We start from the raw sequence: 25,675 nt of genomic DNA, 5'->3' as shown, positions 1-25,675 counted from the left end.
TGGGATTAGTCGCATAATATACCAACTGCCCTTAATTTCCCTGGCTCTATCACAGCTTGACCGTCTCAAAATTTTGCACAGAAAGGGCCTTTGGTGCTCAACAGGAGGCATCGAACAATGCAGTTCTTCATGAGTGAGTATCGATACCGCATGGCCTTATCGCTTCACAAAGGTTACTATTTCTACTTGGCACCTCGTAGAGACGGTAGCTGGGCTAGCCCTTCTGAAGCGGCCTCGAAAGAGATCTCCGCTCTTAGCCTACTTGGCACTTAATACTATTAGTTCCCTAGGCCTTGATGTCCGAAGACAAAGGAAGCGGTTAGAACCACCCTGGCCATATGCGAGCCTTGTCTGTATTCTGTCTCTATTCCTAACACGCACTATAAGCGAAGTTCTCCTTTTGCGGCAACGCGTTAGCTCGTACTCGAACATTTATAAACATTGTATGCCCGCCATCTTCAAAATTTCACTGATAGTTCTGTGGGTAAGGTCAGAGGCGCTAGCGCAGCAGCTTTTAACATTCCTTCTTCGAATACTGCCTGGTGTGTGCGCTTTACTGAAGTGGTGCTCTCCACAACGGCCGAAAGCTTTGCAATTGAGGTGGCTTTACGGAAGCAAGGGTCTTGTCAGGCTCAACCAGTTGGGATCCTGACAGATGGATCACGGGTTCCCTACTGACGCCTTGCCTCTTAGCTCTGTACGCTTGGTGAAGAATCTGCACTTTTCCATACGATTCGTATGAATGCCCTCACATATTGGCGCCATAGGAAATGACGTGGCGGACAACCTCGCTCATAAAGCGCTGTCAGGTAATCCATCAAGAAAAGTCCCTCAAGATGCCAAGAGGCGAGAAACGGTGCTCGGCCATTTCAGTACCCTGTGGAGTTCACCCAACAAGCCATGTGTGACCAAGGAAGTAAAAGGCTCCCAGGCCAAAATACTACATCGCATTCGCACGGGCTCTGCTACTACCCCTGCGTGGATGTATAAGGCAGGTGTGGCATCATCCCCGCTATGTTCCACATGTGGCGTGTGCGGTGATATAGAACATTATCTTATGTGCTGTCCAGTGCACAACGTGAAAAGGTGTGTGTTGTTCGCTTCTTTCCAGAAGACGGGAGCCACTAACAGTTTCCTCCAGGAGGTCATTTACCCGCGACGAAATGAGTCGTGTAGAAAGGAGGCTTCACGCCTTCTTTTAATGTCCCTCCAGGACTCAGATTTGGATTCTAGATGGTGGCAGCAGGAGTTGGCTATTGACTATTGTGATTTATTGTGTGTATAGCGATGTAGATCAGTCATATTTCAGGTATTTGCCTTATTTGTGGACCTTATTTATCATTTTAGTGTCCCTAGGATCAAGCAATTGCCAGCAGAACCCACAGACAAAGCCCACTATAAGCTGCAGCGACCTCAACCTTTAACTTCGGGCACTTCCATTGGTTGGGAAGGTTTCTTCACTTGATTATTCATGTCTTTTCCTGCAGCTGCTTTCATTCGCTGGCTGTTACCAGAAGTATGAGATGAATCATGTGGGAGATGTAGTCGTGTAAGCGTTGGTTAAGGCGTCGCGTAATGGCTTAGTCCGTAGTCCGCGTTTTTCCTGATAATTTATTTACTCAGAACCATCATTCGCTGCATGAGAACCGCTATCCGCTGATCCCCTTTAAGTCCACATTAAATCCTTGAAAAGAATTAGAGCTCAGGTCTGACAGTCCTCAGTGAAGCCGCTGGCTTATGGTAGCAGGTAATGGCACCGGCAAGTAGCTCGTCTTGCCTAATCTTTAGAGCTACCTGTGCCCGTGGTTAATGCCATTCCACAGAGTCAGTTCGGCACCCTGACCAAGGCTACATCTCCGCACCTGCGAGTGCCGATTTAAGTTTTGCGTGTGTAGCTTTTGGGGCACGTAAAATTGGCCCACTTTTACCTCTGCTCATAACCTCTAAGCACAAAGCTCGGACGCCTTTGAACTTATGACGTACGCTTCCCTCTCTTACGGATTCCAAGTATGAGGAACAATCACAACAATGCACTTGGTCGTTTGCTCGTCACTCAGAAGTAGTTATTGTCCCCACTGAGACCTTGCATATTGTCGACGTCACAATAATTATGTAGAGTACGTTTCTAGTCAGCTGGCGCATCTTTATACCACCTTCTTCGTTGCCTTTGCTGCAGCTTGTCTGACTTCCGCCAGCCAGTTATTCCGTTGCATTCCGTTTCCCTTCTTTCCTGCGATGGCCTCCGGTAAGTTGCTGCCGCCTTTCGCTGCAGTTATTTCCTTTCTGCGAGGGCCCTCTGCTACATTCTTCAATGAGGACACGCGCCTTCAGTATGTGGTTGCTTCCTAGCTCAAAATGAGTTGTCCTCGTTTACACTCCGATTGCTATCCATATTGGTTGCCCTCACTTAATTAGCGCCGCGTTCTGCTGTCGCGCATCGGAGTAACGGCGCCTAACTTTTAGGGGCAGGCAAAATACTACGTGCCGGTTTTTGTTTGGCAGCGAGAAGCAATGCAACGTGAACAGAACTAGAATCTGTCGCCAATGTGAGTGGTGTTTTGCTGTCTAGGTACCAACAGGCGGAGCTTGGTACTACTGCAGAGTCAATTGATGCAGTAACTGTGGTGCCGCCGTGCTGGGTCATCTGCTTGGCCCACAATAGTAGGCGTGCCGGTGTCACAAAATTTGGTGCACATTCGGAAGACCGGCGCGGCGCCGAAGCTATCTCGCTAGTGCACGCCAGAGAGAATTCTGCAACAGCAGAGAAAAGAACCTCCGAGAGTTCCTAAACTTGTTTGTGTTGCTGCCCTCTGTACTTCGCTCGCCAGCGCGGCGCGAGAGGAAACGCATACGCACGCCCCGTCGAACAGTCGAGAAGTTTGGAGTAAATGCTACTAACTGCCGACGGAAAGGGCATAGCCTTGAGCGTGCTGAGTGATGCACTCTCCACTGCGCTCACGCGCCTGCGCGGCCGGGTCGGAAAGAAGAGACTAGAATGCCCTGAAAATCGGTCTCTATACCTGACAAATGACGGCCCGTTGCAGTGATACCCTGGACCTAGTCAAGCTGCCCGAGCCGCTTTTATCGAAGATACCCTCCATAGATACCTGGCAAACATAAATTTAACTCAACTGAATTGAACAGCTGATGCTTGTTTTTCGCGGCGTGATAACTCCTGCCAGCATACGAAGGCTTTCCTGGGTTCCGGAACGGTGGACTGATGCGGTCACCTGTGACAACATATCTTCATGCCTCCTCGCACAGGACGACTACTGAGGTGAAGTTGGGAGATGAATACAAAATAAACTAAGAAAGCTAATGCGCAACGAATGCAGAGTATGCAGATGATTTACAGACGGTTCAGAGACTGCAAATATTATTGTCGCTGCATGGAATGTCTCGTGCAGCCAGATGAATCTTGAACAAGGCGTCTATACGAAAGCAGATAAGGCCATCAAGAACAATAATGTAAGGCAACCAGTCACCTACTGTGTCGCTGAAAAACCCCACAAAGAGCTACGCTGAGGGTGGTTTACTAGGGTCTTTGCCGCGCGTCGACCGCGGTGGAACTATACGGAGCCGAAATAAACAAAACTATGAAAAAAGAAATTCCGAGGAATAACAGTGGATGGTCATCGTTAGAACGAAGCGATGTACTCTCCGCAAAATATCTAGAGGCAAGACTGTTAGCATTAATATGCCGGCATTGACAATTTGACCGGCGGACGCCAAATGCCGGAGCCGTGGCCAGAAATCCGCTGCTGAAGGGTGAAAGGGTGGGTGTACCAAGCGCTTCGACGTCCACGCTCTGTGTCAGTGCTACAGAAGAGAAATTATCAGCAGAGTATGAACTTCCTTCAAACTTAAACAGATCACTTCCCGAGCCTAGCTATGCACCTGATGCGGGCTGTTTATAGCCTTGAGCGGGCTGTTTTACATGGATAAGTGCATGGGATATTTCCTCTAGTGTAAAGGAAGGTATTTAGAAAATGTTATCTGGGTAATCCATAGCGAAATGGCGCTCCTCAGTGTGTGCTGTTTATGGTCATGTGCAGGTGTTCATCAGATTGTGCACTCATAGTTATACACTCTGGGGAAGATCAGTGGTACAACACTTGCTGTCAGTTCATCACAAAGCTGAAAAAGGATACGTCTGTACGTTGTTCCATTGTTGGGGAAATTCACAGAACGCCCAGCGAAGCCTGCTGTGGTCTGCTACTGAATCCTCGTTAACGTGAGGAACGCTGCCTTGGATGCCAAGGCGAGCCGAGATCAGCAACCCTGACGTGCCGGCAGTCTTTATCCGCATTTTAACGCATCTTCTTCATGAGGGAGCACTCGCTCGTTTTGCCTTGAGAGCCTCCCGTCTTGACATGTGCCGGGAACTCGGGGATGGTAAGGCGCAGCTGCAGCGGAGTCAAAGGAGCAGCAAGCGTCGCTCAATGCATCACGCTTTGAGCATTGTGTGTTCACGAGGTTTCTTTGCTTTGTCCTTTCGTTCAGCGCGTGCGACGTTACATTCCAAGCGTGAGCAAGAAGAAACGAGCTTCACGGCAGCTCATGCCGGGCGCTGGCGGCGGCTTCTAGTTCGACCCGGGGCGAACGCGGCACCTGAGAACACTACGCTGTTCAGAGCTGCCTCAGCAGCTGCGTGTGTCTTCGCTGCGTGCTGCAACCCGCTTCAATCTTTAAAACAAAATCGACGTCTTAGCAGCGACACAAAACCTGTTTGTCGGATTTATACGCTCATGTAGGATTCCTGCCGGTTGTCACGACTGCATAAGAAGGATTGTATCGAAAAGGTATGTCGTTTTGTCGAACCACAGGGCCAGTTTCTATTGTACTTATCCGGGAGAACTTGTTTTGTGAATTTGCCGTACTAGGAAATAGATTTCTCACAGAAGGCCTTTGCAAGAAATTTGCTAAACACGCTGTGCCGAAAGAAGCCTACACTGCGAGGCGATGAGCAACATTGAAGTTTTTAAAGATGCATACGTCTTTAGAGGCTACATCTAGGCATTTTTCTCCTCGTAAGTGCTTTGCACTGATGTTTGCTTAGAGCGGCTGCGCTCAAGGGGAGATTTCTGGGTAAACTGAAGCATTTGCAGCACTGAAGGCTTTCCTTTCTGGTCGTGCTGAGCAAGTACGCTTCGGGAGTGGCTGTATCCAAGGGATGATAGGTTGGTACATCTAAGCTGTCCCGCATATAACGCAGTTGAAGATATACGCATGCACAGCACACAGCACAGGGAAACGCTTTTTACCTGATTCGCGCGAAATACGAAGCAACAAAAAGGTTAGGCGAGCATGGGCGTGTCCACTATGCGGAAAGGACAAGAAAGAGAACTTCAAAAAGTGATTTGATATGCTTGAAATTAATTTTCTCCCCCTGGAGGGCCGTGATGGCTCATGTGGAATTAGCGGATTATGTAAAAGGGGTTTTAGATTATATATTTAGTGGCGTTTATTCCGGCACTTATTCATAGTGAAGTCTTTTTGGCAAAAAGGAAAGCACGCGTCACAGTGTGAAGTCTTAACTGGCTAAATGAAGTGCGAATTCTTTTCATCATTTGCTTGTCTTTGATGCTGAGAGCAACTGGACGGAAATTTAGTTGCTGTCGGTTGAGGCAGTTTCTCGATTGCTCTTGGATATATCTGATTGGACCGAGCCGGCTTATAAACTGGAAGCCATTGGGTACATATCTATGTAAAGACGATGCACGAAAGAACGCTTTTTTGCTCGATTCCAACGTAGTAAGGGCGAATTGAGAACAGCGAGGAACGGAATGTGCGTACATGCTGCTTTAGCGATATTTATGTTGCAGTCATTTCGCCTGCAGCTGCGTCACTTCAACCAAAGTCGAAATGTTAAAACACCCGTTGACTGATATTTAGGTGCAGATTGGAAAACTCCACGGAGGCTGTTCAAGAATCCGAAGTACTTTAATTCTGCGTGTCCGGTTCCTCATGCATATTGTTGACACAGAAAAATTGGTTGTCATACTCTTGCTTATATTTATCTTTTAGACGTCGGTACTCTGCACGTGCCGCACTGCAAAATGTCCCTACTTATCAAGCCAGAGTGCTTTTAGATTCCAATATTAGGATATTCGCGCGAATATCATCTGGAAACCGCGGCGAAATTCACTTTGGCCGAACTTGTCACCGAGTCTAACCGAACCTTTGCATAACTGTCCTTCGGAATGCTCTTCAGCCAAAAGAACTTCGAGGATTTCATCTCATTTTTGTTTTCCGCTATGCGAAATATTTTTATTATTTGTTATTTTTTAACTTAGAATTGGATTATGCCAGTTAATCTTAGTGGAACGGGCCGGCACATTTATTTTTTTAGCCTTTTCTGCGGGCTTCTGCTAACTCGTACCCTCTAGCGCTAGGTATCGTAAATTATTGCATTTCTCATGTTTAGTCCGCTAATTATGAGCTTCCATATGGTTGGAGGCAGTAGTAGTTTCACCAACTGAGCGAAATACAGAAATGCTTGACTATAGCACCAATGGCAGATTCATGTAGTCTCGCTAGAAGGTGAGAGCGCGTCGTAGGCGGCCAAATGCGTCGCTAAAGACGCTGAAGGGTGGGCGTGTGCTATGACGCGGCCAATCCCCCATCGTGGCTATGTGCCATCGATTCAGAGGCAACAACAGCAGCAACGAAAACAACAAGGAAGGCTGAGCACGCTGCCCATCATGGAAAGCAGAAGTGGCTGAACGCGGTTGCACTCAAAACACCAGAATCGGCGAAGGAAACGGTGCACTTTCTGTCTTATGGCGGAGGTGATTCAAGCCGAGAAAACATCAATGGATATCTTGCGCGCTGCCTAATTTAGAAGAACAGAAGTGGGGGAACGTGCAGCAACCAAATGGTGTGGACTGTACTAGTGTGCGGCCTGTGGTGGACAATAGTCTTGGACGAACACCGCGCATCCCCTACCTCCTCTCTCTTCTTGAACAGAAAGTTGAGGATTTCATCCAGCCATTTTAGACGTTTTGCGAGAACGATGACGCTTTGAAATGGCCATGGCTATTTCGCAGTTAACCGCGCCTGCAAGTTGTTCTAATAGCGTCGGTGGGTCCGAAAATAGAACGGAAGCGACAGAAGTCGCGTTCAGCGGCTTTAATGCCAGGCCACCAAGATGGCGTTCAATTCCAATCTGCGGGTCATACTTTCCTCGATCATTGTCTTCCCCGCCCATCTCCAACAGCAGGCGTCATATTCACCTCCCTCTGGGCTTTCAGGTGAGAACATCAAGCAGGTAGGCAGGTGTTGAACCAGCCTAGTAAGTTCGTGGCCCTAGTAACAGGCACATTATACATGTGCGCCCAATCCTACCCTTGCTCTGTCATCTTGTCATACGAACTCATTTGTAAAACACCTATTGGCACACTGTCCTTCTGCACAATAACTACGTCTCCGGTCTTGACGCTTCCATGCTTGTCCTGCGCTTTCTCAAAATTGTCTTTGGAGCTCCGTCAAGATCTTTACTGCCTGCGTAGGCACATTATCTTCTCTTGGTCCGTACAATTACAAAATCGTGCAGTTAATATCCAGCCCCAGGTAGCCGTCAGCTTCGTGAACGGACTTGACATGAGAGCCCTTAGTCGACTTACAATTAAGCTTGACGGAGGAAGCTTCTTTCGTAGTGCGAGCCGATTAGAGCTTCAGCTGTGCCGCACGAGTTCTCAAGCCTTCAGTGTGCATCCGTGGTTCTTGTATCTCCTCCCGGAGGCCACCGGGGTGCTCACGTGCAAGGCGCTCGCTTTCAATTCGTTCTAAGTGCAAAGCATTAGAGTATTCAAAGATGCATGGTAAAACAGCGCGAAAAAAACACGAGTACGGAACAAGCACGACGACGCGAGCGTTCGTGTCGTCGTGTTTGTTCCGTCTTCGTGTTTTTTCCGCGCTGTTTTACCATGGATGGTAGTAACCAACTTGCTCAGCTTTCCGTACTTGTAAGATGCCTTTCCTTTGGAGCAAGGTGTGGAGCTCTTTGAGACGCAACACATCTATAGAGCAAGAAAGTTTCTCTCTTTCTTTATCTCTCCCCACTTCCTTAATGAGAAAATTGTGAGTTTACCAGATCTCCAAAAGTCGCAGGCGCTTAGCGTACAGTTCTTTTCTCCATTTGAAGCAGTTCCTTGTCCTCGCCAAAGCGTTTGAGCGCAGCCAATGAGGCCGCACATCTGGAGCAAACAGTAATCTTGCAGTCGACGGTGGACAACTCCTCGAGACTAGATTCTTGTTCCTTGAGGAATTCCACCTCATTCACAATCGTGTATAGTGTTCGTGATGTTGGCAGCACTCGTAACGGAAGGCTAAAAAGGCTTCTTTGATGTGCCGCATCATAGACAAGTCCTGAAAAAATTCCTTCGCACCTCGATGATGGCGACCACCTTAACTTCGCGCTTGCGTTTGATGTTGGTTTGGCTGAAGCTTTAGATAAGGCTGTACATAGAGGTCGCTTGTCTGCGTTAGCACTGTTAATAGTGCACTTTACGGCAACACTACTCTGATACTTGTCCCATAGCTGTGAACTTTAAACATGTGCCTGATTTTTGCTGATCGGCGCCTGTTTTCCTGTAGGCTGGCGATGAATGTTCCTAACTTTGTCGCGTGCAGAGATGACGGGCAAAAGAAGCTCTGAACAGCTTGCTTGAACGCCTCGCGGCGCAGAAAAATCGCCGAAGGCAGAGAGCTCTGGAGCGAGTGTGTCTTGTCTTTCCGCTCTCTGCAGGCACGACACGGGAGCCGTTTCGCATGTGTTGAACGGTCCACCAGTGCGGTCATGATGACCTGAGAGTCCAGAGCTGTGTGATCCTAGCTGCTGGAGGCAGCCCCATAGCAGCGTCGGTGAAAATTGTGGGCACACAGGCAGCAAGAGTAGGCCACTAAAGTGTCTGGATGTTGCGGCAGAGTAGCGCCAAGGTCGCGGAGGCGATGTCGTCGCATTCGGCCACTGAGACAGTCTTCTAAAGTGTTCCCGCCTGCAAGCACAAAGAGACGATTCAAGTCTTAAGACTGCCATGAATCTCTTTCAATATAGGAAGAGTACCTGCGTCCTATTAGAGGTTCCTTAATGAAGCCCCAATAGGGCCCTTTAAGGGCAAAATATATGATGATGGTGATGATGGCGAGGTGGCTGGCTTCATTGCGCACCACGGTACCCTTGCTTTCCACACGGTAGAAGATGTGTCGATAAGCCACTCCTCGTTTCCAGAGCAGTTCGATGGTGGAACCCAGAGTTTCAGCCCCACTAGATATAGAGGAAGGAATTCAGACACGTCGCACCGAACAGCTTTAATGCCATGCCACCAACATGGCGTTCACTGCAAGTCGTGTGCCGCGTTCGCTTCGAGTCGTCTTCCTTTTGCAGCACCAGCGTCAGGCGTCAGTCTTAACTACACCTAAAAACACACCTGTGGTCCCTATGACATGTGTAGTTTGCTGTTTTTGCTGTTTTAAAGCTTATTTATCCGATAGAGAAGGAACACGTTCTGCTGAAAACCCGGCGTGGCCCGTAGTCCTGCGTCGGTCGGAAAATTACAGATGTAAATCATTAGAATTAAATAGCCGCCATTCGGGTTGGAACCCAGGCCCTCTGCGTGCCAGGCACGCACGCAGCGGTTAGGCCTCGAAAGGTTATTGGTTCGATTGTGTTAGATGGGCACCTAGTGAACGCGTTGTGGTGTACATGACTTAGTAACGTGTGTTTAGGATGAGCACTGATAGTATAGTAATTGAACAAAATAAAACCAGATTAAATATGGCAATCAGGCGTCACAAATTGCGCGTAATGAAAAGGCGGTTTAATGGTGGTTTATTGAACTGAAACAAATGGCCTGTACGTGAATAAGAATGTAGTGAGGCAGTATGTCGTGCACTTCAACCTTGTTAACAATAGGTGATTGGTAATCGATAACTGTGATTGCTGGTTGGAAATCGGTGATGTGATCGGTAATTGTGATTGTAATCGATGAACATGATCGGTATTGTGATTGTAGACTGCTAATCATAGGAAATGAGAAAGAAAAGGAATAAAGAGAGAAAAAAAGGAGAAGGCGCTATCGCTTCTACTCTTAAGGAGAACGCGTTATCGTGTCTATTCTGAAGGCGAAGCCTAAGCGTCATCTTAATTTTTGTTTTGCATTCATAAAAATTATGGTTGAACGAATAGAGGGTATTCAAAATATTTAACTCTAACTTCAATGAAAATATTCTGTAATTACCCCAGTCGCACTTCGCAAAGTGACAAGAAGTGTCTATCCGTTATGACACTAGTCAGTGCTCGGCGTCCAACACTTCGCGGTCTGTTACGACGCTTAAGCTGCTCAGCACGCTATTTGACCGGCTGAGATGTTCACAATATATATGCACAGATTTATCGGAGTTTTCAGGGGATTTCATACCATTTCAATAAAATCCGGCAGAGAGAACCTTAGTACATCTGAAATCAAGCGTCTGTGCAAAATCTTCGTCACTACGCATGTGTGAAACCGGTGCTCAAACCTCTGTGCCTGTTCATTTAGTCTTGGCTAGCTCTTCCATGCGCGGAAGCGCGTCTAACAACTCGTAACCACCATTATACTATCATACCATCACATAAGCGTTGATGTTCGCTGTCTTAATATAATAATATCATACGTGCACTGAGAACTCTCGAATTTGCCTTTTGCAAATTTCGGAATCGATATCAGCATGGAAGTGATAAGCAATCCATGACGGTTTCGTCCGGACAAAGCAGCTCAGCGAGTTTCTTTTGCTCTCTTAAGCGGATTCTCATGACGAAGAAATGTTCCTGAAGGTTGACTGAGCAGGGCTGCTTGAGGCGACTGATTTCTAGAAGACGCCAGAATGGCGCCAACATCAGGTGCTCGATCTGGTCGGGTGCAGCGAACGTTGCGTTTTCATGAGCGATGAGCGCTGGTAAACACATGTAGTACACGTTCTGTAGCTGTTAGCCGTCTCATTTCGCAATAACGAGCTGGATTCCTAGATTGGTATTCGCGCCTGCTGTTGCTGTCTAGCGGGGACGTCACACATAAGTGCAGCATCACATAGCCGTTTGGGTCCAAGAAATTTTCTCATTGCCAAAGCTCAGTTCCATCTCGGCAGCATGGCAACACGTCTAAGGCTCGTCTGCGAAGATTGAAAGTCTGGAAAATTATTCACGTTTAATGGTATTGACGCCCTGGTATAACCTCACCAGTATCCCCCTAAATTGTAAAGCACAACTCTCTCTTATGGCGTTAAAAGATGCCCTGTTTCTGCCTATCGTGGGAAGACAAAAAGCTTGCTCACAGTTACACAACGCAGTAACCTTTTCGAAAATTCTGTAGCAAAACGGGCGTTTTCAGCAGCCTTCCATGATGATTGCTTTCTCTGTGCGACCCCTGCTCCTAGCCGTGAAACGATTCTCAAGTTACCACGGATTACCATGGGATAATTGTAAATTTTGTTTTTAATGTACATTTGCTGCGTACGTATTTTTTTCGGCGCAGGTGTTGCAGAAACTGGTAAATGTTAGATTTACTGTTGGTTATCTAGACTAAGTGTAGGAAGGACTTTTGCTCTTGGAGTACATGCCGGAGATGAATATGCATAGTTTCCTGGGAGGCGATGGTATCTAGCGGCAGTTATCTGCTTTCGCTACTCTAGTCAAGGCAGAAGATCTTTTTGGGACGCCAATACCAGCCCACAGGCTTTTGTTCCGCGGAGCTTCCAGCGTTTTCTTTTTGTTCGAGATACTGTGTGGAGAAGCCGTAGAAAATATCGTAACATTCCTTCAATGTATACTTTTTGAAGCCGAATCGTTGAGCGGCAGTTGCAGCACCATCACCCTTCCGCCATGACTGAAAATTTGTGACGCCATTACTATCCACTTACGGAGATTTGTGATCTGAGGCATCTGAGAGATGTGTGCGCATCAAAATACTGAGAGATCGCTTGAATCGTGCGTAATGTAGCAACCATGCGCCTCAAAGGAGCGGATACCCGTAAAGGAACGGCTTTTCTTCTTGGCCCCTTTCACAATGTGTACGTCATGTTGTGAAGAACAAATAAAAAATGAATGAAATGAAATGAATAATTTTTCTCGTCTAAGCCATGGTAAGCACACGGAGATGTTCAGTAATGCTGTCTGAAGACGTTGCTGAGTGATGTCACGCGGATATGACGTGCTCCATATGCAGATATCATCTGCATAAACCGTGATGCGTACTCCTCGGGGAAGGCTCCTTGTCATAACTGTCACTGTAGGCTCCTTGTTAGAGCGCGGTACTAATGAACAGGAAAAAGCTGAGAATACCTCTCAGAGGTGCACCCTTCTGGGGTCCTTCAAAAAACGTTGGATCATTTTAGGTTCTCATATTTCTTCCTCTTATAAATAGGTTTAAATCGACTTGTATAGCTTCCCTTTGAGGTCAATACTGCCCAAAGCTGCGAGTACCGATTGGTGAAAAACAGTCCAAAGCGGCCCTAAGCAAAATAGCTGTCAGGACTCACTGAACATGAAGGTCCCCTTCAAGTGATGAGACGAAGGCGATGACATTACCAATCACATAGCTGCTTTGGCGAAACCTGTATATCCTTGGGAATACTCGTTTTAGCTTTCGAGAAAATATGTGAGGTGTTTGTAGATCATGTGCTCTGTAAGTGACGCAGCTCAATAGGGCGAAGGGCCGGAAACACGCGTACCTTGTTGGCTACTAAGAGCTGCACTTCTTTTTTTAGCGATTTTTCTGGGGTACAGGGACGTCGTACGAAACGAGAACCTTCAGCTCAGTTTTCAATCTATCGTCGTCATCAGTATTCTAGTTACGTCAACTGCAAGACATATATACTTCCCGATCACCTGTTCTACAAGGACATTTGCAAACTATCTGCAGGATTATGCTGGAATGTTCTAAACGAAGCATGATTGTTTTTGGTCAAAGCACCGCTAGACACGCACACCCACGCACGTGCAGTTGCCCTACTGAGCTCCGCGCGCTTCCTGAAACCACAAAGAGAGGCATGATAAATTGTATGGAAAATTTTTTGGAACGCACCACATCTATTCAGGAACACGGTCGCGGTGGACACAATGATTTTAGAACTGTGGCTCAAATAGGAAAGAATACAAGTAATGGTCGCGGAAATGAGCAGCTTCATCTTTAGCGAAACAGGAACATCCAGAAAGCCTAGCACTTAATGTTTTATTCGACATTTTCTAGCTCAGAAATAGCTGCTGCAATAGCACTGAGTGAAAAGAGGGTTGTGGAATCGAGTTTTTGTACAAAATGTACTTGACAAAAGAAAAAAACTCTAAGGGAGACAGAAGCAACTTGTACATTATCGCAGATATTGGTAATAATTTATGTGCTGCAACGTGCATACAACCGAAGTATTTCTCGATTTGTGGCAAACACTTCGGCTGTATGCATACTGCCGCACTTCATTTATTACCAATATCTGCTATATTGTGTAAGCTCTTTCTGGCGAATAAATTTCTCGAGTATAAGCGCTGTCTAGGATTCTCGCCATTTGGTCGGCGTCAGTGCAGTTGGTTGTTGGCATCATGAAAAAATCTGCCAGATTTTTCGCCATCCTGTGTGGCATGGTATACAACAACAGTGGCAATGGTGCATCACAAGGAATCACGTAGGTCGTTTGTTGAAGATTAAGCTAGATATCAAGGTCGTTGAGTTAGGGAACAAAGTTTTTACAAAAGCTACAAAGCTAGCAACGACACTGCGGCGCTCGCGTGCAGAGACTGCAGCAGTTTAGTTTTTAAAAGCAACAACTACTACATCAGCAGCGACAAAGGGCGCAAAGAATAACTGCGTCATTAAACCGGTGATAGCTTTATGAAGGAGCGACAAGGAATTTTTGAGAGCCCTAACGTGCTACCCAGAGTAGTTATGCCAATCGGCAGACTATCGAGGTTTTCTTATTAGTTCGAAAAAGCACGTGCCATGAACGAAAGGGTATTGGACTACCCGACTGATTTTGTTTGTGGATGCTTGATTTACTGTGCAAGAATGATCGATTGTTGCCGACTGTTCCGTGTGTCGTACCTCATCTACAGGAGAATATTTTACGGGCGTTCATTTTATGTCATCTTTTAACGTCGTGGGCTGCCTGAATTGTACAAGTCAGCGTTGCTCACAAGCAGGAACTCTTCCGTTTGCGATCAAGAAAAACTTTCGATGGTTAGCACCGAAGTGGATATCACTCATTTTTGATGTACAGTGTTATCGGGGAGGTCCACTCGCACGTCTTTTTGTGCCTACGAGTGTCCGAATGTCTGTCAAAGAAGGATGAATTCGAGACAGAATTTTCACTTATGCACCTTTGCTTCACTCGCAACTTCTCAATTTTCGTTTGAAGCTCCGCATGCTATACACTGCCTTATGAAGCCATCTTCGCTTTTCATCTGTTTTTTCGCAGACGTTTTTGTTCGCCGCGTTGGCACAGTAGCAATAAATGTGATCGGCTCTTCACCTCGGCGGCCACATTCGAGCGAGGCGAAGTGAGCCGCGTTGTATGAGATTCCAATGGCTCTTGCGTGAGAGACATTTGTAGAAATAAGGAGTCCTACACTACATCACGTCTAATAACCCGCAGCCAGGTTTACGGCGTTAAACCCTACGTGGAACAGCACCCCTGATAAAAAATTTGTTGGGCCATGTGTGGTGTTAACACCTGGGTGGAAATTTAGACGCTATTCTGGTGTTTCCCGGCTAATGTATGCAACTTAGTTTGCCCCGGTGATATAGGCATAAAATGTTGCACAGAAAGGAAACACAACTTGTCATAAGTAGACACGCCTACGTCCCGTGATCACGATAGATTTCTCTTTTATTTAGGCTTTCGCTGTCGCAAGCTCGCATGCTTTCTGCAGGAGCCGTATGTTGTCATTGTAGGCCGCTTTGAGCACTTGCTCTTTTGAGCAGCCCCTTGAGTTGACATAATGCTTGAAAATGATTAACATCTTCGAAACACAGCCACAGGCGGAAACGGTTTGCCCATTTGAAAATGGCTGGTAGCCTGCGGCGCTAGGTACCGAACCCTGGACGTCCCGCATTAGAAGCCGATGCTCAAACCACTGAGGCTTCGCTGGGGTCAGTACTTCAAAAGAAAAATACAGAGAAATAGATAGCACATGCTCATTCGTCCGCCTATGCCCCGAAATTCTGAGCAAGCGAATTTTTTTTCGGACCGTAACTGCACCATAGCAATCAATATATCCGTTGATAGGTCCTCGGAGTGCTTTTACTTTCCCTATTATCAAAAACGCTCTTCACTTGCTTTGAGTGGCAGTCTTAACTACTCGGCGCAAACGCAGGAGAAACATTAAAAGCAATATTTTGCTATATGTCGGAAAACAAGGCCAGTGCAATCAGTAGGCTCATAAGAGTGTCTTAAAATATCTCATAGTTTTAACTGCTAGCTGAGAGCGCAGGACGAACTTCAGAAGCACGAACATGCTATGAAGCTTGACGATTCTTGACGATTCCCATCAACATCTTAATAAAAATATCTTACAATATTCCATAGTTGCCTCACAATTATAAGTGATATCCATGAAAGCTTAACTTGCTATAATTGGAGCATTAACATGCAATGTACAGCTGAATGGCACTTACATTGGAATGGTACCACACGAGCTGTTGTCACACTGGTCTAGCTGGCACACAATAAGGTATCAGACTGCCTTGGTGTGCTGACTGGAATAGACCGCACCATCATGATGTGCACATAAGTTTGACCAGACGAGGCTTGTCCTTCATTCTCTGTATTTGGAGCGAACCCACGGGCTTCTTTGCAGGCCTGTGCACGTCTTTACGCCGAGACACAAAAATGTTTCAGAAAGCGGATTTTCAGAAATGTACCCAGTATGCATCATGTCTCGTTGTCAACGTGTAATGTAGCCCTTGTCTGACAATACCATGCGCGCCTCTGTGCGTCAACAATGCTCCATTACCTTTTGCTGTTTGGTGCCTAGTGCATTTTTTTCTCAAGATCAAGGGACAGACACAGTGGTGCAGGAGAAAGGACGTAAATGCGGTAGTCTGCCGGATGTCAGGTTTTAGTAGAGTAGATTCTAGCGCACGTCATTGTGGAGACGTACACCCGGCAACTCTATAATAGCATCGCAGCAGTGTCGGCAAAAGGCCGTACAGTGGCCTGTGACGAAGCTAAGTGACGAAGCAGCCGAGAACACGCACAGCAACCAACACGCACAGGCGCGCAGAGTGCTAAACTTTTTCATCCTGTTTTCCTGATCTGCTCTATCACAGAGCGCTGTACTCTTGTTTGTCCGACACCGTGGTGATGCTGTAAAAAATATCCCGGGTGTAGACAGTTAAAGCCTGCAGAAAGCAAGAGGTGCAAACAGAATAATTGGTGTACGATAGTCCGGGAAAAAAAAACTTTCTAACAAGACACAAGGGTAAAGGAAGACAAGGCAGGAACTAGCAGAAATAAGGTTGTACACCAACCCGCTCTTTTCTTTTCTTTCTCTTTTGTTCCCAACTCTCCTCATGCACCGAGGCAATAAATAACGCTATCAAAAATAAACAGAAATAAGGTTGCGTCAGTGCCCGATAAGATTTTGTTAACTTCGCTGCCGTGCAGAGAGAACAATCAAGAATTCTAGGGCAAAAATTTCGAAAAATGAAAAATTGTAAGACACTGTTATAGAAATATTGAAGGTAATGGTCCATTATTCTTTTATGTAGCAAAATCTTTCTTAAAAGTGTTTAAAGTGTTTTCTTTTAAAGTGTTTACATCAATCGCATCGAAAAGTTAAGACTGGCTTAGAAAATAACTAGGGAACGCTTTTGACTACAGCAAAAACGGGGAAAAAAAATACAAGACAGCCGTAGGGGGATCTGCGGATATATTGATTGTTATACTGAAATTTTACAATATAGAAAAAGTTGGGTTGATAAACGGTTTCCCACACAAAAATGCTTTTTTTGCTGCGTGTGCTCCGAATGCTGCATATGCGGGATTATGTGCCGTGCAAGGCAAGTAACGCTTGCTCCACTTAATTTTGACTGAAGCAATCTAGATTTGAGCACCTAGCGAAGACTGTACAAGCACGCTCGTGTTATTCTTCTAAATGAACGACTTGGTAAGCTGCGTCATTTAGCAAATTTTGCGGACAGGTAAAATGTGTCCAAAGGGGACGAATGGCATGAACGAGACTGTAGAAGGTACCAGCTGTTCTTTCGTTAGCAGTGCTGGAGAGGGTTTCTGCTGTTTGCTTTGTAAAGGCAGACATGTAATTCTGGACTTTGCCATAATACACCTCTAGATATGTCACTTGTAGTGTCAAGTGTGTGTCGTTATGTTGTCTGTGAGAGGGTTTGTGCTGTTTGCTTTGCAAAGGCAGAGATGTGATTCTGTGCTTTACCACAATATTTCACTTCTCGAAGAGGTTAAAAATATTTTGTTACGTGTTTAAGCGAGTGCTTATGTAGCATAAAATGCAGCGCAACACAAAAAGTAACGTTTTTTACTGCACCTTCGTCCTCTGGTAGTGCATAAAATTGTTCTGGAATTAAATATTTATTCGGAATTGGTGAGTTCTATAACGCATACGATGGTCGAAACTTTACTGCGACCATCTGTAATGAATATGCTCAGGACGCTTCAAAAGTTCAACGCAACACACTTCACTATCATCTTTCCGCTCCGGCGGACTTCTTATGCAGGTCCGAGCCAGCTTTAAGAATACAACAATTGCTATATGCTGGCTGAACGGTAAGAGTCTTCTTAATGCAGCATCGCGCTTTTGCTGCAACTTAATGCTTGATGACCAAACGCAGCCTGTTAGTTCACGAACAGTAATTTTCTTTATACAGGGTGCAATTTCATCATTACATTAATTATGTTGTTCCACAGCGTGGCATGGAACACTGATATCCTGTCTCACCAGTCTGTCTCACAGCATGGCGAAATCTCCAGCTGCCACGAGTAAACCAACGCTTGAGCTTATCAAATGCTTTTGACCAGTTAGAGCAGTCCATGAATGTGTGTTGGCTCCGCACTCCGCTATAACCATGCTCGGAAAAATGGGAGCCAGTCAGTTAAGAACTAATTAAACCTAGGAACAGCTTTGAAGATTTCGTCCTTGATCTGGTGACAAGTTCAGCAGCCTCTGCAGTGCTGTCCTGCTCAAATGAAATTAAGTGAGTTAGGGTCTTTCAGTATTAACTGTTCACATAGAGCATCGCCAACATTTTAACTCCGTGTTCGTGAGGAGTAATGCAGTTATAGGACAAGTGTCGAGATAGGTCCATGCCAGGTAGATAGTTGTTAAAGCAAAGAAACAAAATATCAACGTTTACGTTGTCGGTGTTATGCGCTAGAATCAGCGATAGATGTTATGCCTGCCCTGGATGCTTTGCTGCCGTGTCGTTAAAATGCTGCCGATAGAGCTGTGCGGCACGTCGTGCTTAGCGCTCACGGGCTCGGCTATTCCAATTCCGGTCGCGCACGCGGCGTAGAACGTCAGCATCGTGCGGTTACCTTCCTGTTATGTCGAACCAGATACCAGAATGAACACATAATCCTTATCATAGCGCTAATACTCCTTCTGTGACGTATTTGAGGCGCGGACCAATCATGTACTCTCATATCTGCCATTGGGCGCTGACCCTCGCGGTTTTTGTCGAAGCCACTTCCGCCTTTTTAGCTCCCGCCACGCGCAGCTCACCCGCTACACTAGCGTACCCGTTGTTGCCCCTTGAGAAACTCCTCTATGAGGTGGCTTCGAACGGAGCATTACCAGCTGTTGCTGCGAGAAGTCATACGCCGCTAGTGCGGGCAGAACGTTTCGAACCGTCAAACTGTCATCCGACGACTAGCACACACGCACTGGGCCATGCGCCTGCCGGCTCCAGCTAGTAGAGAGGGCAACGCGCTTGTCGAGAACACGTTCAGGCTGAACACGCGATATCTGGCGATAAAATGTGGTAAAATATCGCCCCGATGTAAGCAGTTGCAGTTTAGCCTAGGAGGTGACCTTGACCACAATTATTAAGACTTTCAGAAGAAATGAGCGGCAGCTGCAGCGTCTGGCGCAGGACAAGATCCCGATGATGATGATGACGATATCATCAGGCCCAATGGCACAGATCCACGGCGTGGGATTTGCCAAGATTTCGAGCGTTCTGTTCTGCGCGAGCTCACTGCTTCGTCTTCCTTCGCGAGGGCGCTACAAGGGCCTCCCGCCCTGACCCCAGGTCGAGAAAAAAAAGTGAGCAAAAAAATACCAACAGGTATTACCGACAGTTACAAATAATGAAGGTCAAAGAGACCTGGACTATGCTTCAAACAACGTTTTCGAATGGTGCGACCGATGAGGCATGATTCTGAATGCTGATAAAAGTGTTTTTATACCCATAACCCCAAAAACAATACGCCATAGCTACGCATATAAATTAGGCTCTCTCCCTCTTCATCAAGTATCTAACTGCAAATACCTAGGAGTAGCCATAAGTAGCAATCTATCGTGCAATATGCACAAAAACAATATCTGCTCCACTGCATTTCGAAAATTGTGCTGCTTATGACAAACTAAAAAATGCACCTTGTAACGTTAAACTAATTTGTTATTCTTCAATAATTGTCTTAACTCGAATATGCTTGCATAGTGTGGGACCCGTATAATGTGTGGGACCCTGTAGAACGGATGTTGGTGAATAATGCTGTTCTGCGCGGGAAAGAGTTAGCGGACGAAATGAATAAGTACTTCATTAATACAGCAATGTGCCTTCAATCCCTAACCAACAAAAGAAGACAGGTAGGCTCACAAAAATGCAGTCACACCTCCAGAAATTGACAAAATCATAAAGCAACTGAAGCCAAATGCAACGAGCGGTTATGATGACATCCAAGTCTCAACTGCCAAGTATGTGTCATCTGAAATAAGTCCTCTATTGTCACATTTAATAAACATATCTCTATCAACAGGAACTTTTTCTGATAAGCTTGAAATAGCTAAAGTGGTACCTATCCACAAAGGAGGAACACCAAATGATTTCGTTGATTATAGACCAATTTTAGTGTTACCGGTTTTCTCAAAGGTATACGAAAAGTCTATAAATAATCGATTGACTATGTCCCTGCAAAAATATAATATAATCTCACCATTTCAATTCGGGTTCCAAAAAAAACAAGACAACTGAAGAGGCCCTTCTCAATGTAATATCATTAATTATTAAGAATTTTGAAGCAAAAATGTTTACTTTGGGAATTTTTCCTGATTTACGGAAGGCCTTCAATTCTGTCAATCACGAAATTTTGCTTCAAAAACTTCACGGGTATGGAATTCGAGGCGTTATATCAGACCTCATTAAAAGCTATTTGTCATAAGATACCAGTTCATAAACCTCAATGGAGAGCACTCTGAAAACTTAGAAATGAAACTAGGAGTACCTCAAGGTTCCATCATAGGTCCCACGCTTTTTGTTGCATATGAATGATATCACAAATGTTAAGTACACACCTGATATAACTGTCTTTGCTGATGACACTAGTTTATTTTTTACAGGTAAGCACGCAAATGACCTAGGAAAAACAGCTAATCATCACCTGTCTCCGCTATCAATTTGGCTCGAGGACAATAGTCTGCAACTAAATACGCGTAAAACAAAGTTCATACTTTTGAAACCAGTCAACCAAGTTACTAAAGAAAGCCTCACACTTAAATTAAGAATGGAACACATTGAACAGGTACATTTTCAGAAATTTCTAGGTGTCTGGTTCACTGAAGATCTATCCTTGACTCCACATATTAATCACCTTCTAACTGATCTTTCCCATGCTGTAGGCTGTATGAGCAGTATAGCTCCACTTATCCCTCTCTGGCTGAAAAAGACTTTATATTATACGTTATTTTACTCACGGCTACTTTACGCAATATTAGTGTGGGGCACTACGGCTAAAAGAAATTAGGACAGGCGGCTCGTACTGCAAAAACGCGTTCTACGTCTATTTGAGAATTATAGAGGACGAATACGTGACCTACCAACCCTGCCACTCTCCTTAAGACATGATATACTACCGGCCAACAAAATGTATTACTCTAAACTGATGCAATTAATCCATAAAAAAATTTACACTAGATTTACAGATATATCGCCACAGTATAGCTTTCGAGCCCATACACATTAAACAAGAGAAGTGAGAATAAATTATGAGAGACAGGATGTTGATTATCAAGCAACAAAGTTATTTAACCATCATGAGTTCTACATTGAATTACGCTACCATTTAATCCCTTCAAATTACAGTACAAAGCATTCCTAAGGATCACTAATGATATCTTGTGTATATAACTGCACTCATATGCCCATGCAAATCACCACTCTTGCGAAAAAGTTTTTTTTTCATGTTTCTGTCAACATGTTATCCAGCAGTTTATTTTTCTCGCCAGTGTGTTGTCGCAGATCCTCTGGTGTGCTTTCGAACGTTGCGTTAATCGACAGCCAGCATTTTATGTTCATATGTAATTTATATTTTATGTCTATGTGCACACCGTTTCATCAGGAGAAATCCCTGCAAATGTATGGAAGTTTTGCCAGCTCCGAACTAAAGATGGGAGTCGAGGTCTTCTCAGGCTCCATGCCTTTTGCCTCGTCTTCCACATTCAACTGAAAGGAAATAAAATGGTCTGAATCTGAATAAAAAAATCTAACGTAAAAATCTGGAAAGATTACAAAGAGCTGTCACGTTTATTTTAATTAAATATGCAAGGACTGACTCCCCAGCCACTTTAATGGAGATTAATAAAATTGACCGTTTGAACATCGGAGAACAAAGCTCAGGTTAGAATTTATTTCTCTTTTATTACATAACAAAACTTGGTTTGTATCCCTCGTCATACTTAACGCCGGCACCAAACAGACAAACTCGTCAACACTATCCCAGTTCTCTAGCTCCTATATTCGCTAGAACAGACACAAGTTTTCGTCCTTTCCACGCACAATAACATATTGGAATCAACTTATGAAACCATTTTCCCATGAATTTCAACCAATTATTGCTATGCTGTTTTTTTTTGAAGTGCTGTGTTTTTTTGGTTTGATTGACTTGTTCTCCCACCCTGCTTGGACTCAATGTCCGCAGTATTTTGTAAATAAATAAATAAATAAATAAATAAATAAATAAATAAATAAATAAATAAATAAATATGTGCAACGGCAGACCATCTACAACGAAGGTATAAAGGTCCCCATGTAGTTCCACGTCCAAGTAGTGGCCCAGAGGCTAATCGGGGGCAGTAGACGTGACTCGGGATGTCTATGTTGGAAGAAACGCACAGGTCGGCGAAGAATAAGGCTTGAACATGGTCGACTCAGACACTGGAGATGGACGCAGAAGCTCGCCGAGGAAAGCGGAGGCATGTTAGAATGCGAATGAATGGGAACATCGTGCTGGACCCAGCTATCGCGGCTGTCGTCGACGGAGGACTGCAATGTCGATGCGTACGGAAGCAGAGCGCTGGAAGCAGGTGTGGGCGGAAAAAAAAAACGGGCATATAGGTTGAGCCACGCAGGGAGTGCAAGGAAGCATCTAGGATGGGCACTCTCAGCGAAAATGCAAGCTGATGACTGAGCGGCTACCTTGAAGCGATTGCTGGTAAACGCGCGGGCAGCAAATGATGTAAGCTCGTTAACCGGAGAGTGCAGGGTTAATAAGGAACATCATAAATTTAACGCTCTTGGCGCAGTGCACGATGGTTAACAGGCTAGAACTGTCAGTGACGTCGCTGTTGGAGTGGACACCGGGTGTGAAGCCAGCGCTACACATAAGTTGGGATGCTTTCGGAAGACTGCTGATGGGCGGCTCCTCAGAGGGGACAAGCGCCACCGATGAAGGGCCTGGGCCGTCGCAGTGTGCAGTGCGACTCAGTTGTGATGTCGGAGTGATGTTTCGGATCTGCACTTTGCTGGTTCATACCGTGTCTATGAGTGAGCGAGGCTGCACTGCCCATCCGAGGAAAAGAACGCAGCAACCGACGCAGTAGCACGTGCCACCGATGAGGAATGGCATAACTGCTCAGCAAGAGGACGCCAATGTGGGTCTTAAGGATCGGCTAAGAAAAGCTGCGCGGGACACTGAGGTGCACTGGATCGTGAGCAGATGAAAGGAACATAGTGGGCCTGGCTGGAACTGGAATGGCCTTACCGGAGACGCTGGACAGGAGTGGTCGGGAGGCGGCCAGGTGCTTTTGAGACGGAGGCCTTGCGGACGACAGCAGGGCCGGTGCGGGGGCGGACGTTCGCGGCTGCAAAAGTAGGTCTGCCACGTCGTACAGTGGCAGCGGGCAGTATGAAGCGCCGAAGTCCGCCAGAATGACCACGTGCAGCGCGTAGTATGAGCTGCAGCTCAAGGCAAGGCAGGCAAGATGGTGCAGCAGGTCGGGCGGGAGGATGTCCCAGAGGGATGCGTGTTTGAACGGTTTGGTAGTGATGCTGTTCAGGCACAGCACACCCATCGACGCCGTGTGGCCAGAACGCTGGAAACGGCGGGACGAAGGCCGGGTTCTTGGAGCTTGAAAATTTTTTTTGAGTAAAAAAAATGGCGCAGTATCTGTCTCAGATCTCGGTGGACACCTGAACCGCGCCGTAAGGGAAAGGGTAAAGGACGGAGTGAAAGAAGAAAGGAAGGACTCTGCCTTTTTTCGGATTAATTTCGACCACCTGGGGACCTTTAACGTGTGCTGAAATCACACACCACATAGGCATCTTTGGCATTTCGCCTCCATTGAAATGCGGCCGCCGTGGCCGATTTCGAACCCGGGTACTTTGGCTCAGTAGCCGAGCGCCCTAACCACTGAGCCCATCCGGGAACGCCGCTGAGGGAGAAGATGCGGCCTCGCTGGGTCAACACAATGTGGCGGTCGTGTAGGAGGCGACCGTGGCATATTTATGTAGAGAATTGCAGAAGAAGTGAGCGGCGGCGGCAGTGTCCAGCCGAGGCCAAGGCCCGGAGCATTCTGCTCTGCGCGAGCCCACTCCTCCGCCTTTCTTCGCGATGTGGCTACAAGTTTATAAGATTTCATCGTCATTTTTTTCGTGCCGGGTCGCGGTGGCTTTGGGAGCTCCAGAACATACAGTTCAGTCGTCCTAAAGATGCATTGTGCCCCTTGTACGAGGATAAAATTGATGGCTGTGCTGGAGTGAAGCCTGTGCAAGTAGTAAAATAGATAAGAGTAACAATAATCGCACTTTCTCGTGGCAGAAAAAAATAACGTGAATTAGCTCCGCTAATTCGTTATAGAGAAAGCGGAAGCTCTCGCCGTTCGCTGTGTTTATTGCCGTTGGCGTTGACGACGTTCTAGACGCCGATGACTATTCTGAAGAAAGGAATGGCGCACAACTGGCTGTCTGGGTCAGTGGACACCTCAGTCGCGCTTTGAGAGACGCGGTGGTGTTGAGAGAGAGAGATGTGGGCTGCATACAATATCGCTGACAACGTTGTGGCAGACACGCGGTATGGCAGCAATAGGCCGCAGCGTTCATTGGGCGACCAACCTCTCGCGATCAATCATCAACTCCCACAAGTCAGGGTGGCAGGGTGGGCGTGCTGCCTATCCAGTGCGCGAAACGCACTAAATGTTACAGACGCCAAGCCGCGTCTGCTGGACTGGATGACGGGGTCAGGCAGTAGTCGCGCCGCGGCTGTGGACCCCGGCGCAGCGACGGCGAAGGCTCGGCTCAGCGGCTCGGCGAAGTCACGTGATGCGTTGCTGTTGCAGCGGCGCAGCAAGAACGTTCAAGCCGACACAGCAGCCCACGGCGAAATCGGCGCCGCTAGTCCAGTAAAGATTTCGCTTTAAAAAATGATACCCGCAGGCATGCCACATCCATGGTGCGCTCAGTACAATACTGCCAAGCGTACTTTGCCCATTTGGCCACAGATGGTGTCTTATCGATAGCGATACCATCAAGCCTAAGTATCACTGAGTCCTCATGGTGAACACTGGAGGTTTCGGTTACAACATGCCACGACAGCGACGCCAACGTCATGCCGAAAGTCCCTTACAGAGCCATTGCTGTAGAATTCCGGGAGATTATTGTGACAAAGACAGCGATGACTTCGATGGCCTCTGGATAGGAGTGCGGAGTTAGTGCCGGCGGTCCGTCCGGTTGCTTGTTGCGGTGTTTGTTTAACCTTGCGGCTGTAAAAAAGCTGTGCACTTCGATCTTATGTGGACGTGTCATCTATATTCTTTGCCGAGAGGTGTGCGAAAGCCACCATGAAGTAAATAGCATGCCATACAACAAAAGCTTGTTTTGAAGCAATGCGGAAGGGCAAAACAGGCTATCGCGCCAGAGCAAGGACCGAAGCAACTGTCAAGAGAGACAAATTTGTACAATGTGTAGAGCGAAGCTACTGCCTCCGGCGTTTGCCTTCGCAGAGAACAAAGCTCAGTCCTTAAAGGCGAGCGATGCTTGCCACGTGCACCCGGTTCTGCAAAGAGGCAGATTGCTCGAACGATAAGCATCATAATTTTCCATTCCAAATAACGCTTCAAACCCGTAATACACTTACAATACTCGCTTTGTTTGTATATTTAAGGCTAACTGCTTCGTGCATAAAATGCGCTTACGCGTCGACAAAGCCAGTTGAGGCGGTTACCTTTCTCCGCGAAATGGAG

The 25,675-nt window shown here is 46.3% G+C and overlaps 1 protein-coding gene across 5 annotated transcripts in view; it reads left to right on the top strand.

Moving 5' to 3' along the window:
* The first annotated feature begins 4,531 nt into the window (after positions 1-4,531).
* LOC144119151 (monocarboxylate transporter 13-like) overlaps positions 4,532-25,675 on the top strand; it is a 64,072-nt gene continuing 42,928 nt past the window's right edge. For 2 of the 5 annotated variants that reach the window (XM_077651850.1, XM_077651851.1), the window contains exons 1-2: positions 4,532-4,802; positions 17,718-17,766. The gene's annotated coding sequence lies outside the window, so the exon portion shown is untranslated. Of the gene's footprint in view, positions 4,803-12,105; positions 12,121-17,717; positions 17,767-25,675 lie in introns of those variants that run through there. The other 3 variants (XM_077651852.1, XM_077651853.1, XM_077651854.1) reach the window with 2 other exon arrangements.

The sequence above is a fragment of the Amblyomma americanum genome, chromosome 2, assembly GCF_052857255.1.
Source record: "Amblyomma americanum isolate KBUSLIRL-KWMA chromosome 2, ASM5285725v1, whole genome shotgun sequence".
In the NCBI taxonomy this organism is placed as follows: Eukaryota; Metazoa; Arthropoda; class Arachnida; order Ixodida; family Ixodidae; genus Amblyomma; species Amblyomma americanum.
The sequence above is the reverse complement of the archived record's forward strand: the minus strand, read 5'-3'. Positions and strand labels throughout refer to the sequence as shown.